General features: G+C 41.0%; 1 protein-coding gene across 8 annotated transcripts in view; it reads right to left on the reverse strand.

The window, feature by feature from the left end:
* Klf12 (KLF transcription factor 12) overlaps positions 1 to 14,835 on the reverse strand; it is a 415,415-nt gene that overhangs the window by 26,986 nt on the left and 373,594 nt on the right. The gene's annotated exons all lie outside the window — the stretch shown is intronic.

Raw genomic sequence — 14,835 nt, forward strand, 5'->3', positions numbered from 1 at the left:
AGAGTATCAGACACCCTGAAACTGGAGTCAGAGGCAGCTGTGAGCTGCTTTATGGGTGCTGAAAATTGAACTCAGATTCTCTGCAAGAGCAGTAAGTGCTCTTCACTACCAGGCCACTTCATTTCATCTTTTCTGAGACAGAGTCTTTCATTGAACTTGAAGCTCACAGATTCAATGAGACCAGCTGACCAGGAAGCCACATAAAGCCTCCAGTGTCTGCCTGTCCAGTGCTGGATAGCAGGTCTGCTGCTGCACTTGACTTTTACATGGGTTCTGGGGATAGAACTTGGAACTTCATGCTTGCACAATGAACACTTTCTTACTGAGCTAAGTCCCTAGTTACTTAGCCTTGTGTGTTCTTACGCAGATGAACATTATTTTAATCTTTATGGTAATAAGCTTATTCTTAGTTATGAGGAATTAATTAAAATGAGTATCACAAATAAACCCTTTCCAAATTTGTTCATGATAAAAACATGCATTCTACCAAAGTACAGTTCTATATCACCTTTGTAATAAGTACCGTGTTTAATAATTCTAGTAAACCCCACACAATGTGTTTTAGTAACAAGTACTTCTACCATTTAGAATTAGGAGATGTTCGCTTCTCAGGTAGAACGTGAGAAAGCACAGAGGCTGAGAATAACATTTCCCGACATTCTTCTCTTCACAGCACTCTGATAAATGTAAAGATAACACGGAGCTCAAAAGGAAAGGGTGTCCATAAATATCTCGTGGCAATTCTAACTTGGTGATATATGTGCTCACATAAATAAAGTTCAGAAAGCAAAATTCACTTGGTAATGTATTATTAATCAGAGGCATTCATTGGCAGGTGGTTTTACAAGCTTTTTTAAAAGTGTATGCAAAAGATCAACTTTTAAAACAGCAATTCAGTAAGATACAGCTTTTGGTATAAAATGAAATCAAATGTATACAACACAAGTATTACTGTGGTTCTCAGGCACTTTCTCTTAAAAGACATTAACTCTCTGATGGGTCAAGAGAACTCCCTTCTCTTTAGTGAAAATAGTATCATATTTGTAACATTTTCTATGCATATTGATAGCAATCTAGATTGAAAAGGTTCCCTCCTTTTAGATGGCAATGGGAAGTGCTTGCTTGCTAAGGCAAATCGCCATGAGGAAGGCTGCTGATGGTCGCTCTGTGCCACCAAGGCAACATAAAATAGGCAAGCATCTTCTCTCTTAGCTATTCTGCTCTCTGCAAAAAGATACTTGCCAATATGGGTGTCTTGCCCACCACTTGTCTTTTTTTGGGGGGCGTGGGTTTCCAGACAGGATTTCTCTGTATAGCCCTGGCTGTCCTGGTCACTTTGTAGACCAGGCTAGCCTCGAACTCAGAAATCCAACTGCCTCTGCCTCCCAAGCGCTGGGATTTAAGGCATGTGCCACCATGCCCGGCCTTGTCTTCACTTTTTTTTTTAATTTTTAATATTTTTATTACATATTTTCCTCAGTTACATTTCCAATGCTATCCCAAAAGTCCCCCATAGCGCCCCCCACTTCCCTACCCACCCATTCCCATTCTTTTGGCCCTGGCATTCCCCTATATTGGGGCATATAAAGTTTGCAAGTCCAATGGGCCTCTCTTTCCAGTGATGGCCGACTAGGTCATCTTTCGATACATATGCAGCTAGAGACAAGAGCTCCGGGGTTCTGGTTAGTACATCATGTTGTTCCAACAATAGGGTTGCAGATCCCTTTAGCTCCTTGGGTACTTTCTCTAGCTTCTCCATTGGGAGCCCTGTGATACATCCAATAACTGACTGTGAACATCCACTCCTGTGTTTGCTAGGCCCCGGCATCGTCTCACAAGAGACAGCTATATTTGGGTCCTTTCAGCAAAATCTTGCTAGTGTATGCAATGGTGTCAGCATTTAGAAGCTGATTATGGGATGGATCCCTGGATACGGCAGTCTCTAAATGGTCCATCCTTTCATCGCAGCTACGAACTTTGTCTCTGTAACTCCTTCCCTGGGTGTTTTGTTCCCAATTCTAAGAAGGTGCACAGTGTCCACACTTTGGTCTTCATTCTTCTTGAGTTTCATGCGTTTAGCAAATTGTATCTTATATCTTGGGTATCCTAAGTTTTGGGCTAATATCCATTTATCAGTGAATACATATTGTGTGAGTTCTTTTGTGATTGTGTTACTTCACTCAAGATGATGCCCTCCAGGTCCATCCATTTGGCTAGGAATTTCATAAATTCATTCTTTTTAATAGCTGAGTAGTACTCCATTGTGTAAATGTACCATAATTTCTGTATCCATTCCTCTGTTGAGGGACATCTGGGTTCTTTCCATCTTCTGGCTATTATAAATAGGGCTGCTATGAACATAGTGGAGCATGTGTCCTTTTTACCGGTTGGGACATCTTCTGGATATATGCCCAGGAGAGGTATTGCTGGATCCTCCGGTAGTACTATGTCCAATTTTCTGAGGAACCGCCAGATTGATTTCCAGAGTGGTTGTACAAGCTTGCAATCCCACCAACAATGGAGGAGTGTTCCTCTTTCTCCACATCCTCGCCAGCATCTGCTGTCACCTGAATTTTTGATCTTAGCCATTCTGACTGGTGTGAGGTGGAATCTCAGGGTTGTTTTGATTTGCATTTCCCTGATGATTAAGGATGTTGAACATTTTTTCATGTGCTTCTCTGCCATTCGGTATTCCTCAGGTGAGAATTCTTTGTTCAGTTCTGAGCCCCATTTTTTAATGGGGTTATTTGACTTTCTGGAATCCACCTTCTTGAGTTCTTTATATATATTGGATATTAGTCCCTTATCTGATTTAGGATAGGTGAAGATCCTTTCCCAATCTGTTGGTGGTTTTTTTGTCTTATTGATGGTGTCTTTAGCCTTGCAGAATCTTTGCAGTTTCATGAGGTCCCACTTGTCAATTCTCGATCTTACAGCACAAGCCATTACTGTTCTATTCAGGAATTTTTCCCCTGTGCCCATATCTTCAAGGCTTTTCCCCACTTTCTCCTCTATAAGTTTCAGTGTCTCTGGTTTTATGTGAAGTTCCTTGATCCACTTAGACTTGACCTTAGTACAAGGAGATAGGAATGGATCAATTCGCATTCTTCTACATGTTAACAACCAGTTGTGCCAGCACCATTTGTTGAAAATACTGTCTTTCTTCCACTGGATGTTTTTAGCTCCCTTGTTGAAGATCAAGTGACCGTAGGTGTGTGGGTTCATTGCTGGGTCTTCAATTCTATTCCATTGGTCTATTTTTCTGTCACTATACCAGTACCATGCAGTTTTTATCACAATTGCTCTGTAGTAAAGCTTTAGGTCCGGCATGGTGATTCCACCAGAGGTTCTTTTATCCTTGAGAAGAGTTTTTGCTATCCTAGGTTTTTTGTTATTCCAGATGAATTTGCAGATTGCACTTTCTAATTCGTTGAAGAATTGATTTGGAATTTTGATGGGGATTGCATTGAGTCTGTAGATTGCTTTTGGCAAGATAGCCATTTTTACAATGTTGATCCTGCCAATCCATGAGCATGGGAGATCTTTCCATCTTCTGAGATCTTCTATAATTTCTTTCTTCAGAGACTTGAAGTTTTTATTATACAGATCTTTCACTTCCTTAGTTAGAGTCACGCCAAGATATTTTATATTATTTGTGACTATCGAGAAGGGTGTTGTTTCCCTAATTTCTTTCTCAGCCTGTTTATTCTTTGTGTAGAGAAAGGCCATTGATTTGTTTGAGTTAATTTTATATCCAGCTACTTCACCGAAGCTGTTTATCAGGCTTAGGAGTTCTCTGGTGGAATTTTTAGGGTCACTTATATATACTATCATATCATCTGCAAAAAGTGATATTTTGACTTCATCTTTTCCAATTTGTATCCCTTTGATCTCCTTTTGTTGTCGAATTGCTCTGGCTAGGACTTCAAGTACAATGTTGAATAGGTATGGAGAAAGTGGACAGCCTTGTCTAGTCCCTGATTTTAGAGGGATTGCTTCAAGCTTCTCACCATTTACTTTGATGTTGGCTACTGGTTTGCTGTAGATTGCTTTTATCATGTTTAGGTATGGGCCTTGAATTCCTGATCTTTCCAAGACTTTTATCATGAATGGGTGTTGGATCTTGTCAAATGCTTTTTCTGCATCTAACGAGATGACCATGTGGTTTTTGTCTTTGAGTTTGTTTATATACTAGATTACGTTGATGGATTTCCGTATATTGAACCATCCCTGCATCCCTGGGATGAAACCTACTTGGTCAGGATGGATGATTGTTTTGATGTGTTCTTGGATTCGGTTAGCAAGAACTTTATTGAGGATTTTTGCATCAATATTCATAAGGGATATTGGTCTGAAGTTTTCTATCTTTGTTGGGTCTTTTTGTGGTTTAGGTATCAGAGTAATTGTGGCTTCATAGAATGAGTTGGGTAGAGTACCTTCTGTTTCTATTTTGTGGAATAGTTTGTGAAGAACTGGGATTAGATCTTCTTTGAAGGTCTGATAGAACTCTGCACTAAACCCATCTGGTCCTGGGCTTTTTTTAGTTGGGAGACTATTAATGACTGCTTCTATTTCTTTGGGGCATATAGGGCTGTTTAGATCATTAACCTGATCTTGATTCAACTTTGGTACCTGGTATCTGTCTAGGAACTTCTCCATTTCATCCAGGTTCTCCAGTTTTGTTGAGTATAGCCTTTGGTAGAAGGATCTGATGGTGTTTTGGATGTCTTCAGGATCTGTTGTTATGTCTCCTTTTTCATTTCTGATTTTGTTAATTAGGATGCTTTCCCTGTGCCCTCTAGTGAGTCTGGCTAAGGGTTTATCTATCTTGTTGATTTTGTCAAAGAACCAGCTCCTTGATTGGTTGATTCTTTGAATAGATCTTCTTGTTTCCACTTGGTGGATTTCGCCTCTGAGTTTGATTATTTCTTGCTGTCTACTCCTCTTGGGTGAATTTGCTTCCTTTTGTTCTAGTGCTTTTAGGTATGTTGTCAAGCTGCTAATGTGTGCTCTCTCTAGTTTCCTTTTGGAGGCACTCAGAGCTATGAGTTTTCCTCTTAGAAATGCTTTCATTGCGTCCCATAAGTTTGGGTATGTTGTGGCTTCATTTTCATTGAACTCTAAAAAGTCCTTAATTTCTTTCTGTATTCCTTCCTTGACCAAGGTATCATTGAGAAGAGTGTTGTTCAGTTTCCACGTGAAGGTTGGCTTTCTATTATTTATTTTGTTATTGAAGATCAGCCTTAGTCCATGTGATCTGATAGGATGCTTGGGACAATTTCAATATTTTTGTATCTGTTGAGGCCTGTTTTGTGACCAATTATGTGGTCAATTTTGGAGAAGGTACCATGAGGTGCTGAGAAGAAGGTATATCCTTTTGTTTTAGGATAGAATGTTCTGTAGATATCTGCCAGATCCATTTGATTCATAATTTCTGTTAGTTTCACTGTGTCCCTGTTTATTTTCTGTTTCCATGATCTGTCCATTGGTGAAAGTGGTGTGTTGAAGTCTCCCACTATTATTGTATGAGGTGCAATGTGTGCTTTGAGATTTACTAAAGTTTCTTTAATGAATGTGGCTGCCTTTGTATTTGGAGCATAGATATTCAGAATTGATAGTTCCTCTTGGAGGATTTTACCTTTGATGAGTATGAAGTGTCCCTCCCTGTCTTTTTTAATGACTTTGGGTTGGAAGTCAATCTTATCAGATATTAGAATGGCTACTCCAGCTTGTTTCTTCATACCATTTGCTTGGAAAATTGTTTTCCAGCCTTTCATTCTGAGGTAGTGTCTATCTTTTTCTCTGAGATGAGTTTCCTGTAAGCAGCAAAATGTTGGGTCTTGTTTGTGTAGCCAGTTTGTTAGTCTATGTCTTTTTATTGGGGAGTTGAGTCCATTGATATTAAGAGATATTAAGGAAAAGTAATTGTTGTTTCCTGTTATTTTTGTTTTTAAAGTTGGCATTCTGTTCTTGTGGCTGTCTTCTTTTAGGTTTGTTGAGGGATTACCTTCTTGTTGTTTCTAGGGCGTGGTTCCTGTCCTTGTATTGGTTTTTTTCTGTTATTATCCTTTGAAGGGCTGGATTCGTGGAGAGATAATGTGTGAATTTGGTTTTGTCGTGGAATACTTTGGTTTCTCCATCTATGTTAATTGAGAGTTTGGCTGGGTATAGTAGCCTGGGCTGGAGTTTGTGTTCTTTTAGTGTCTGTATAACATCCGTCCAGGATCTTCTGGCTTTCATAGTCTCTGGTGAAAAATCTGGTGTAATTCTGATAGGCTTGCCTTTATATGTTACTTGGCCTTTTTCTCTTACTGCTTTTAGTATTCTATCTTTATTTAGTGCATTTGTTGTTCTGATTATTATATGTCGGGAGGTATTTCTTTTCTGGTCCAGCCTATTTGGAGTTCTGTAGGCTTCTTGTATGTTCATGGGCATCTCTTTCTTTAGATTTGGGAAGTTTTCTTCCATAATTTTGTTGAAGATGTTTGCTGGTCCTTTGAGTTGAAAATCTTCATTCTCATCCACTCCTATTATCCGTAGGTTTGGTCTTCTCATTGTGTCCTGTATTTCTTGGAAGTTTTGAGTTAGGATCTTTTTGCATTTTACATTTTCCTTGATTGTTGTGCTGATGTTCTCTATGGAATCTTCTGCACCTGAGATTCTCTCTTCCATCTCTTGTATTCTGTTGCTGATGCTCGTATCTATGGTTCCAGATTTCTTTCCTAGGGTTTCTATCTCCAGTGTTGCCTCATTTTGGGTTTTCTTTATTGTGTCTACTTCCCTTTTTAGGTCTAGTATGGTTTTGTTGAATTCCATCATCTGTTTGGATGTGTTTTCCTGTTTTTCTGTAAGGACTTCTACCCGTTTGATTATGTTATTCTGTTTTTCTTTCAGGATTTGTAACTCTTTAGCAGTGTTCTCCTGCAATTCTTTAAGGGATTTTTGTGCTTCCTCTTTACTGTCTTCTACCTGTTTACCAGTGTTCCTTTGTATTTCTTTAAGTGTGTTACTAAAGTCCTTCTTGAAGTCCTCTACCATCATCATGAGATATGCTTTTAGATCCGTGTCTAGCTTTTCCGGTGTGTTGGGGTGCCCTGGACTGGGCGAAGTGGGAGTGCTGGGTTCTGATGATGGTGAGTGGTCTTGGTTTCTGTTAGTAAGATTATTACGTTTACCTTTCGCCATCTGGTAATCTCTGGGGTTAGTTGTTGTTGTTGTCACTGTTTAAAGATTGGAGCAGAAGCTGTGTTCCACTCACCAGCAGTCTCAAAATCCTGTGGCGGGGGTCATGGGTAGCTGGTGGGTGTCAGCCGACCCTGAGCTCTAGCTACAGCGGTGCTGGTCCGGCCAGAAGAGGCCTGTGGTCCTACTCAGGCCGGTTTTCTGCTTCCCTAACTAATGCAGTCTCAGGTCCCGCGCGCAATTGGATTGGAGCAGAAGCTGTGTTCCACTCACCAGAAGTCTTAAGATCCTGTGGCGGGTGTTGTGGGTAGCTGGTGAGTGTCAGCCGACCCTGCGCTCTAGCTACCCCGGTGCTGGTCCATCCGGAAGAGGCCTGTGGTCCTACTCCTAGTCTTCACTTTTAAATCTCATTCATTAGCATGCAAAGAGTCGTGTGCTGAGCAATGGAGCACTCAAGAGCGGCCTGTCTGGTTTTATTTGGGGACTAGTGCTCCTGGTCTGTGTCTTCTCACATAAAAGTTTCATAGAGTGGGGAGAAAGGCTAGTTAGTCACCTCTCATGCCATCTTGTCACACTAATGCTAAGTACATATGTGCTGCCATACAGGCAAGCATGGGATTGATGGCTCTCCTGAAGGGATCAACCTGGCAGGTTTGTGAACTTGTCAAGGACTGGGTTGAAAGACAAGAACACAGACCCTAGAGCAACCAGGGCCTCAATTAAAAATGGGCTTTTTTTCCCTTAATGTTTGACCCCTGGTGGATGTTCTAACCTGGCTCATTTCCTGGGATTTACATAGCCAGTAAAAAATGTCTAGCATACTTGCATAGCTGTGCATGATTTTGTGGGACAGAGAAATGTCTGTACCCTCCACGTGAGATCTTCATGTGTACAAGTATCCCAAGCCCCCACAGTAAGCACACACGCTGGCTGTTCTTAGCTTAGCATTCCCCTCCCTCATCCTCACATCTATCTGGTCAGCTGCCATGAATGTTGTTCAACTTGCCTCAGTTTTCCCCACATGCCTTTCCTTTCCACCATAATGTCTTCATAGTATCAGGCTACATACTGGAGGGCTCTGGAGGATGGAATGCCTACTTGGGGGCACAAGGTGTATATGTGAGTGGGTCGCGTGTCAAAAAGCTTAATAGGCCAGGTGACACTGAGGCATTCTGGAAAATGAAAAGACGTTATTGACTGATGGAGTAGGAAGAAAAGAGTCAAGTAGGCAGGCCATTTGAGGTTAGAGTTGAGGGTCAGAATGAGCTGCACAGACCCAGGCTCATCTGGAGAACTAGGCACCATTGCAACTGCTTGATCTCCCATGGCTATGGTGTGAATTATCTACTCTGCTATGGGCAAGCTCACCAAGGACGGTCCATGACTTTTTCTGTCCTTCTGAAACTCCATCTATAGGAATGGAGAAAATGGAGAAAAAGAAAACCCGTAGTTGCTGAGTTCACCCCATGGATATGGCCTTTCAAATGGGAAACTGAAATATTTTAGTAAGAATGTAAACAACTGTTTATTTACTATGACAGTGACATATTATGCTTACTAAATGGTGGTTAGCTTCACTTCTAAACAACTACTGCTCATACATATCAAATCCATTAGAGTCCCAAGTAAAGTTATTTAATTGTAGCCATATGTTTACAATGACATATCTCTATAGCTGGATCCACTTCAGCAAAGGACTGCCGAATGCCTAGGATGTGTTATCACTGTATCTATCTGCTTCGGTTATAAAACTGATGTCCTGAGTCACACATTTTTAATGAGACTTACAACATCTGGTGATAAAGCTAAAAATGAAAATCCGTGAGATTGCCACACCTTTGGTAGCTGCTCCAAGCTTATCAGTTACAGGACAAAGAGAGATGCAAACTTTAGTTTCATCACTTCACATTTCATATTTCATTTTTTAATTTCTCAGCACACTTTGTTGTAGTTTGAGTGTGATTGACACTCAGACTCACCCAACAAACAGCCATCCAGAAAAATCCCACTACCACCAACAAAAAACCCAAGACAAGACAAAACAAAAACAAAAACCAACCAAACAAACAAATACCCAAATTCATGTTGAAATTTAATCCCTACCATGAGGCATTAAGGAGTAGGAAATAAGTTTCTCAAACATTCCTGTCTCCTGTCCTGTGACAGCCACCACGGGACTCCAATATCAAGAAGGCCACCATCTAATGCAGTCCTTCAACCTTGGACCAGACCCAGAAATCAGGAGCAAGCTCAATTCTTTAGATCTTGCCTAGTCTGTGATACTGTACCATCAGCAGCAGAAACAGACGAAGACAACCATACAGCTCATAGACTACATGAACTCTGGCCAGGACTTACAAGTTACTTACCATGAGGATTCTACCCTGAAAAGAGTCAGGGTTTAGATGATATCTCAGCACCATCACTAGGCTGTGTGCTTTGTCTTATAGTTAATAGAGATGGGAGGGAGATCCTAAAAAGGGGAGGTCAAGGAACCATGAGCTGTGCTTTAATGACGCAAATATCAGAAGTAGCACTGTACGTATCTGAAGGTGGACCCAAAGGCCACCGCAATGGACAGCTGTCAGAGAATCTCCCCAAGCCACTTTAGAATCTCATTCAGGAAAAAAAAAAAAGGAAATTGAGATGTCAGTTTAGAAGAAAGAAATACATGAATAGCAATAAGAAGCGATGAGTCAGGGGAAAAGTGAGACCGTGGAATCTGGAGCCACTTAGCATCACCGCGTGGGAGGGAGCGTAGGTGTAAGTGGGGCTTAAGTGCATCACACGTGTAATTTATAAATAACAGTGATCCAGTTACAGCACATGCCCCTTTCATCAGAGGAGGCGTTGCTAATTAGGATACAGTTTCCTTTACTTTTAAATGTAAATAAGGACAGATTTCAGACACAGTTTAGTCATCCCTGGTTCATATTTTCAAGCCTCCATAAGTAACCTTTTGATGTCTAATATTCTGATATGAGTTATTTTTATGAAGGCAGACACATGAGAAATGTATCTATCTCAAGTTCAGTTTTCATATAAATTTTAATGAACATTAAACAAAACTGCCCTATTAATGACTCCCCCCCTTACCCCAGATTTGTGGCAGGGGCATAATATCAATTTATAATATGAAATATTTCCAATATTTATTGAAAAAGAAAAGACATGTTGGAATTATTTTTAGAAACTTGGCTTGAAATTTAACTCTGTTTTCCATTCATTACTAAGTTGAAATGCTCTGTGGAACATTTCATTCTGATTGCCACGTTTCAGTTTAGTGTGTCCCACACAACAGGAGAGCCATCAAATTTCCCACCTAGCCTAGCTGCAACAGCCGAGTCTAGTGCTCCATCTAGTGGCTGTATGCATTACTGACACCTGAGAGTTAAAACAGCATTGAAATTACTTCGTGGTTATCAGCCTTCCTAATGCAGCGGCCCTTCAACACAGTGCCTCAGGTTGTGGTGATAACCAACCATAAAATTATTTTCGTTGCTACTTCATAGCTGTAATTTTGCTAATGTTATGAATCATATTGTAGGTATCTGTGTTTTTTAATGATCCTAGTTGACCCCCATGAAAGGGTACTCCGAGCCCCAAAGGTTGAGAGCCCCTGCTTAAGACTATAGTGAGCACTCGAAATGATGCCATCTTTTCTTTTAGAATGTACACTTCATATACCTGTACTAGCTTTAAATGAAGGAAATGAAAAGTAGATATTCACTGTACAAGTAAGACTCCGTTAACTTACATCTTCTACATTTTCATTTAAATACACTGCATACCTTATTGTGTGGAAGAAATATACAATGTAGACGAGAGGGTAGGAACAGTGGGCCTGCTGGCAAAATTGTGAATGACTCTTGAGCTACATTTTCTCCTTTGTAATGTTCCTTTAACAATGTAGCCTCGGCAGGGGTTGCCATCATGACACCATTTCAAAATAATTGCTCACATATTCCTGCCACTACCTGAGCTGCACAGTAACAAAATAGAGCTGATTATTTTAAAATTGAAATTATTTAAATGTGCACTCCCAAACTCTTCTTTAATTGTGTATGCATTGCTAACATCTAGAAAAGTTCCCTTTCCTGTATCCCTAGAAATGTTTACAAGGTTGTGTCCTAAGGAAATGCACGAGTGGTCAGACACTATTAAAGTGCAGAACTGTAAAGCATTAACAGGATAATTACTGTGTCCTTCTTAAGGAAAGTTTCTCACTGCAGCCTGCTCCCTTCCCATAGCGTGCACGGATTTCGTAACTCATCAGTTATAATCCCAAACTCCACATACAGTATTTTTGGTCACACATAAGGATCTTACTCAACATGCCTGAAGCAAAGGTAAGGCTAAGAAGCTGTTTATTAAAAGCATGCAAGCCAGCCTGAATTTCTATAGAGCCAGTGTTGATTACATTTTACTCACTATGTTATGAAATCTTGTGTATAATTATAAATTATAAGCTAGCCTGGGATCATTTGACACCAGTTACAACAAGTTAACCAAATTTTACTCTTTCTTTCTATTTGACAATAATGTCACTTGACTGTCATTTCAAGAGGCTATGCCTGCACAGACTAGAGTGGTCCCTAGGTATCAGAGAACTGGTTCTTGCCCCATCCTCACAGATACTCAAGGTGTAAGATAGAAACCAGTGAAATATTTGCATCTAACCTCTGCACATCTTCTTGGACACCCCAGATAATATCTGGCTGTTTACAGTATCTGATACAATGCATATGCTTCCCATAGCTTCTGTGCATACTGCTAAGGGATGCTGACAAGAAAAAGTTCACAGATGTTAAGTAAGATCCAAGACTAATGCACAGGAGTGGACCCCTTTGGATACAGAGGATTGGCTGTAAGTGATTCCCTGGGAAGGGGATGAATGGATTTGATGCATTTTGGGTTTTAGGCTGGAGTTTAGCGAGTATATATTGCTGCAGACTAGAGGTAGCATATTTACACGAAGAGCCTGCCATATGGAGGTCTCTAGGATTACAACTCAGGGTATTTTCTCTGCATTTGTCATGTTCAATCTGCCCATCAATCAACTGGAAAAGATGGAAACGATGAAGGAGAGATGGGGTGTGTGTGTGTGTGTGTGTTATTCAGATCCTTTTGACTTACTGATTTTAACACAATACCATAAGTCACTACAATGGGCTTGTAATATGCATTTTCTGGATTGGAGAATGTAACATATAAATCCCCAGGCTGCCAACATTACAGCAAGAGTTCTCTGGATCCCCAGAAGTTGCCTCAACCTCACCTCCAGAGCAAGTCATCATTTCAGGGATAGCTCAAACATTATAAGCCTAGGTCTAAAAATTAATCGGTTTCTATCTGCTACAATGGATAATAAACTAGATCTCGTTGGCAGCATTCCTTGATCTACATGCTCCTAATAGAGTTAACTTCCAGAAGACTTACATATATTTTGTTCACATTAAGAGACTTCCATAAATATCTCTTCCCACAAACCTTATAAAGACAGCATAAGGAGACAAGCGTGAGAGCACCTAGAAAAGACACGGCTGACAAAATTGGGAGTGTCTAATCTGGATGACAGGAGGTACTTCACCATGACCCAATGACTGCCAGTCAGTGTCAGAAAAAGTGTGATCATTTGAGGGATCCCCATCCACCTGGAAGCCCCAAATGGCACCATAAGAGGACAGGACTCTGTCTTAAACTTCCACCCAATGTCTTGCTGATGAACAAGCTGCTGGTGGACGTCCATAAGGAGAGGTGGAAAACCTAGTGTAGGGGCAGCAGTCCTTGTGTGAAAAAGAGCTATGCAGACTGAACAAGACAAAGGATGTACAAATGTGTGGAAAACAGCGGAGAAGTGACTTGCTCCTAGGCAAGAGCTCCCTCTAACTAGAAAACATACTCTGTGCTGTGATGTAGAAGGCCACTGTGACCTTGAAAGTCTGTGAGGTCATCTTACTAATAACTCAAGCTTACTAATTCTGCTTCAGCTGCCCGTGGTTTACGTTGTTTTGAATCATGGTGAATAACTGACGTCTCTTCTACTCGCTTAGCATATGTTAAAACCTGTAAGATGAAATCCAATCGTCCTGGGGAAATACGTTCTTTAATCACACCCGATTAAAAACCCTCCTCTCTTTTGCTATGTATCACTTGGATGAATAGAATAGGGGTGTGTCTGTGAGAAAATGAGGCTAATAAGTATTCCAGAAAGCTCAAAGAGAATAGAAATAGCTCAGCATGTGATGATTCATAGAAGACGATTTCTGTGTGTGTGTGGATAGAAATTTCCCCATAACAACTGGGGCATGGACTCACCACACTTCCGGCTTGTGGGCTTTCATGTCTTTGTGCTCATTTATTTGTCTTAATGAGTAAGAATGTGATTTAAAAACAGTCCAATGGGCTGAGAATGGACCTTGCTGGTCTATTTATTGGTAGCATGTGCATGGCTGTGGATTCAATTCCCAGAACCATGGTAAATCAATATACTACAAAATTAAAAGTAGTACCTAAGAATGATGAGAACATCTCATGAGGAAGTGCACAATCGGGGGCGGAGGGGGGGGGCGGGGGGGCGGGGGGGGGGAGAAGAACACAGAATTAAGCAGAAAGCGCGGGGAAAAGATCGGAAGCAGAGGAGACTCACATAAGAAGCCAAAAACAGTAGACGAGCTAATAAAAATTCCAGTTCCTGGCTGGGGATATTGGTCAAGAGGGTCTAAGAGACCCCTAAAACAGTACAGACTACTGACGTTTCTTCTGATTGCCTCTCTGTTTCATTTGAGTTGCCTGCTCAGGACATGTACTTCTCTAGGAAGTCACAGGCTGCAAAATAGAAACTCCAGAGCCAGGTATGGGACATTTCTCCCTGACTTGTTGATCAGGGTTATCCAGAGATATCCCCCAAACAATAAAATCTATCAGTCTTGGTTACCCAGCAGTACTTGATTGTAAGACCCCATTGCTAAAATCATCATATACTTTGGCCGTAGGGCATGCAGAAACCAACTGGGTACCGAGCAGAACACTTACTTCCTGTTGGCTAGCTCTCCTAGTACAGGAAGGTGCTGTGTAGGCTGCTGGGGTGGGGTGGAGTCGTCAGTTGTGCCTTACTCAGTTGTGAACCCGGTGAGCTATAATAATGACCAGCGTGACAAAATATGCTCATGGGTACCATTGTGGAGAGATTCCAATTAAACTCATGAATTTATAGCATGTTGTACCCATTTGCAGTCCCTGTAGATAGCATGCATGATTAATGCTTCTGGCCCATGACTTTGCAAACAGATGTAGTAACATGCGCTCAAGAAATGGCAAAGAAGGCCAGTTTAAATGATTTTACAATTTAATCTGGGAAGTGGTTTGCCTTGAGCAGTTATTTTGATATGAGGGAGAATGCGTTTTACACAGTCACACAGGAATCTATTATGCTTGAAGTTTTCCATGAGAGAACCTTGCTGGAGTCTGGTCTGTGTCAACGACAGGTACTTGACAGGACTTGCTGGTTTGTGACCTGTTACAGCAGGGAGGCTATGACTGTCTCCCTGTTTCATCTGCTCCTTTGAATGTCACTGAATTAAGTCACCAGGCACTTGGTAGGGAAGACCAAGTGATGGTGGGTCTTCTTTTGTCTTTTGTTCCTTGCCAGTA

Source organism: Mus caroli, unplaced genomic scaffold (assembly GCF_978045245.1).
Source record: "Mus caroli unplaced genomic scaffold, Mus_caroli_1 scaffold_12, whole genome shotgun sequence".
Lineage (NCBI taxonomy): Eukaryota > Metazoa > Chordata > Mammalia > Rodentia > Muridae > Mus > Mus caroli.